This window comes from Galeopterus variegatus, unplaced genomic scaffold (genome assembly GCF_000696425.1).
Source record: "Galeopterus variegatus unplaced genomic scaffold, G_variegatus-3.0.2 Scaffold2402, whole genome shotgun sequence".
NCBI lineage: Eukaryota > Metazoa > Chordata > Mammalia > Dermoptera > Cynocephalidae > Galeopterus > Galeopterus variegatus.
This window is the reverse complement of record NW_007728513.1, coordinates 141,851-146,154: the sequence shown is the minus strand read 5'-3', so window position 1 is coordinate 146,154 and position 4,304 is coordinate 141,851. Positions and strand designations below refer to the sequence as shown.

Genomic DNA, 4,304 nt, shown 5'->3' with positions numbered 1-4,304 from the left:
AGCAAGCATGTGGTGGGTACCCCCTCTCTGCACAGCAAGATAAGCACAGCAGACCCAGATTCGTCCCTGAAGAGTCACCGTCCAGTGGAGGAACAATTAGTCCCTGGACTTATGGAGCTCCCCATGACGAAAGCTTCAATGGGGTTGTACAGGCAGAGTAGGGAGTTCACTTTTCACCCAGGGGGAGGTTTAGTCTCAGGGGGACTGAGCAGAATGGACACCAAGGAGGAAGAGAAGAGGACTGTGCATGCTACTACACACCAAGGACACAGGTGAGAGCCAGGCTCTCAGGAGGCCTGGGAACCTGAGGCTGTCACTATTGTAAGTGGGACTTGATAGGAAAGAACATCAGAATGGAAGGGGCAGGTTTCGAAAGAGTCAGACGCTCTCCCTTCCTCCTGACCGCCTGGGAGCCAGGATGTATTTCTTCACTGCGGTTATTTCACAGGGTCACACTTCTCCTTGTTGCTCCAGAGCATGAGAACCTGCCAGCCCCTCAGGCTTTGCTCCTGCAAGTTCTGCTCCCAGGAGTCCAAGTGAACAGGAGACATGGAGCGAGGACACCAGCCTCGGAGTTGTCCCCCTCAGGGATGGTCAGGATCTCATGGGAAAAGAAACGTGCAGCTGAGTTCAACAGAAGATCACTTCAACCGTGTGGCTGGGGGTGGGAGGAAGTGGTGGGAATCCTGGGAGCTGGAGCCTCCTTAGACCCATGTCAGTTTTTCTCTAAACATTTTTTTGGGAAAATATAGGACATATAGATAAAAGTTCCCTAAAAGAATGACTCAGTGGTTTACCACAAAAATAAATACCCTCCCAGAAATAGAACATGGTGAGCACTCAGGAACACCCCCTTTTTCTCCCTTCCTATTGACCCCACCAAACCCACTCTTTAAGGACCCCCTAGCTTCACATTAATGACAATTGTCTCCTTGTTTTTCTTTGTAGCTTTATCATCTGAGCACTCTGCCTTGATTTCTGTGCTTTGCACATGCTTTTCTGAGGACCTTGTATGCAGATAAAATCACAGACTAATTTCTTCCACTCAACTTCTTGGATCTCCCCATCCCATATTATCCTCTTTTTCCTCTATTTCCTATAACATGGAGTAGAGAGCACACCTGAGGCCCTAAGGCAGGAGCCGTGGGCCAACCACCTGGATGCAGACAAGAAATAGAGCACACCCAGAGTCCTAAGGCAGGAGCAGAGGGCAGCATCCCCAGGAGCACACCAAAAACAACACTTCCACTCAGGTGACCCACCACAGCCACCACCATGGCTGCAGCTGCTGCAAAAGCAGCAGATGCCACAGCAGTAGACACAACTACCATGTAGGCAGCCTACCAACTACATTGACACAAGGAGAGTCACCAACAGAGACTGGAAAAAGAAGAGGACGTCTCTCTCCTCAAAGCCCACTCCAGAGTCATAGGAGGAGCATCTGCTCTACCAGATGACCAGATATCAATGTAGAGATGCCAGAAATACGAAAATCCAAGAAAATATGACACCGCCAAAAGAATACAGTAATTCCCAAATATCAGACCCTACAGTGCAGGAAACCCTTGAAATGACTGGAAAGGAATCCTGAGCAACAATCTTAAGGAAACTTAATGAAATAGGAGAAGACTCAGTTAGACAACACAATGAAACAAGAAAAAAAAATTCCAGAATATGAAGGAGGAAATTTACAGAGAGATTAATACCTTAAAAAAGAATGTAGCATTTTAATATAGGTGTTTACAAGTATAAATTTCCCTCTAAGCACTGCATGAGCCCTGCATCCTATAAATTTTAATATGCTGCACTTTGATTTTTATCTCAAAGTATTCTCTAATTTCCCTGTGATATTTCTTTATACCCATTGTTTATTTAGGAGAGTGTTGTTTAATTGCCACACATTTGTGAATTTTCTAAATTTCCTCCTGTTATTGTGGTCAGAGAACATATTATCTATGATCTTAGTCTTTAAATGTATTAAGACTTGTTTTGTGGCCAAAAATAAAAAATAAATAACTTAAAAAAAAAAAATGCAGTAGAGCCAGCCGGCTATGATAACCGAGAAGGAAAGTGGCAGGGCTGAGCACGTACTGCTTCCCTCATCACCAGTTCCTGCATTTTCAGCTGGAATCTCATCCTCCAGCTCCTTCCCCCTCACGGCACCCCCGTTCTTGCCCAATCAGTTCTCTCCCACTAGGGTCAGTTGCAGCATCTCGATGGTCAGACTTGCCCACGGTCCCCAGTTTTCAAAACAAAACAGAAGAATGGGAAGGAAAGACACAAAGAAGCCACAGAGAATCTAACAGTGTGCAAAAGAGAAACTTATGACCCGCAGTCCAAGAGAGCTAGGAAGCACCCTAGCTTTCCTTTCTCAATTTGCAGAAGACCCCAATGCCCAGAGTCACAAGTGCTATGATCAGAATATTTGTCCAGTATGACCCGCAGTCCAAGAGAGCTAGGAAGCACCCTAGCTTTCCTTCCTCAATTTGCAGAAGACCCCAATGCCCAGAGTCACAAGTGCTATGATCAGAATATTTGTCCATTTCCCTCCAAAATTCATACGTTGAAATCCTAACCCCTAAGGTGATGGAGGTTGGGTTCTTTAGGGGGTGATTACATTAGGAGGGTAGAGCCCTCATGAATAGGATCAGTGCCCATATAAAAGGGGCCTGAGGGAGTTTGTTTGCCCCTTCCACCAAGTACGTACCATGTAAGAACACAAGGAAAGGGCACCATCTGTGAGAAAGAAAGCCCTATGAGACTCCAGATCTGCTAGTGCCTAGATTTTGAACTTCCCAGCCTCCAGAACTGTGAAAATAAATTTCTTTTGCTTATAAGATGCCCAGTTTATGGTATTTTCTTAAAGCTGCCAGAATGTACCAAGACAGCAAGTGAATTGCCCAAATTACATATATCATACACTATGTGACCCTTCTACTTTTGAGGGACATTTAGGTTATTTCCAGTTTGGAGCTATCATGAAAAGCACTGCTGTGAACATGTCTTTTGATATATATATGCACTTTTGTTGGCTATATTTTTTTAGACTGAAATTTTTTGAATAACCCTAACTCAAAACAGTGTGATGGAAGATGGTAAGCTCTGGTAACCCTCTGATCCAGCCCCAGTGATATGTAAGTCTTCTTTTCTGGAATTCTTTTCATTAATTTTAGCCAGGTCTGTCCTCTTATATGGGTGAGCCTATGTGCATACCAGGGGTCTCATTGAAAATTCTCAGGGTTATCTCAGTCCATCTTTTTCCCCCCCAGAGTCCTGCTTCTGGAGAATTGGTAAGTTTCAGGATCAGCAAATTTTCAGTGCCACACTGCAACCTTTAGCTTCTTTCCTGCTTGACCCCATTTAGAAATGTCCTGTGTTCTATTTTATTCATTTCCTGGTTTGGGTGTTGCTGGTAAAATGTTGGTTCCCTTTATTTAAATTTCATGTGTTTGTTTAATACTGAGAGACTAGGCACTTCTAGCCTCAGAACAAGTTGACACCAGGTCCTTAGTATTCAAGAGGTAAGGAACCAGCAGACACTGAACCCACATCTTGTACCAGGACCTGTATGTGGTGCCTTGAATGTGCCCTAACATACCTGTGAACTCAGGCTTATTGTTCCTCACTTTACAAAGCAGAAAACTGAGGTGCAGAGAGGTAAAGTGCATTTTTCATTTTTCCTCTCTTAATAGTGGAGAAACCAGGATTAAATCCAAGTTTCTCCTATTCTATATCCTGTATTTTTCCCTAACTAAAGAATTCCCTTGAAATCATTTTACAATATATTAACTAGAGAGACATTTACTCTATACGAGCAAGTGTTTGAAGCATCCCACTTCCAGAGAGGTCTTGGACTCTAGAACCGGGCCAAGAAGTACTGGGAAATTCCTCATTGGATCTGTCCTCTGTGTACTCGGTGTTGACGGTACTGTCCCTTGGCCTCCAATCCTTCAACTTGTGGTATCTGAGAGAATTTCACTGGAGCTCCTGAATTGATTATGGCTTGATCAGGAAGGTTTGTGGGCAGAAATCAACTGTGGGAGTGATATAGCTTGGATATGATTGGCCCTCAGAATCTCACGTTGAAATCTGATCCCCAATGTGGCAGTGTTGGGAGGTTTTAGGGTCATGAGGGTGGACCTCATGACCCTAAAATAGATTAATGCTCTCCCTGGGAGGTAGGCGGTCGTGAATGAGTTCTCACTCTATTAGTTCCCATGAGAGCCAGTTATCAAAAAGAGCCTGGCACCTTCCTCCATCTCCATCTTGCTTCCTCACCTGCCATGTGATCTCCTTGCACCTGC

The 4,304-nt window shown here is 44.4% G+C and overlaps 1 pseudogene; it reads right to left on the bottom strand.

Moving 5' to 3' along the window:
- LOC103597733 overlaps positions 1-4,304 on the bottom strand; it is a 21,400-nt pseudogene that overhangs the window by 3,811 nt on the left and 13,285 nt on the right.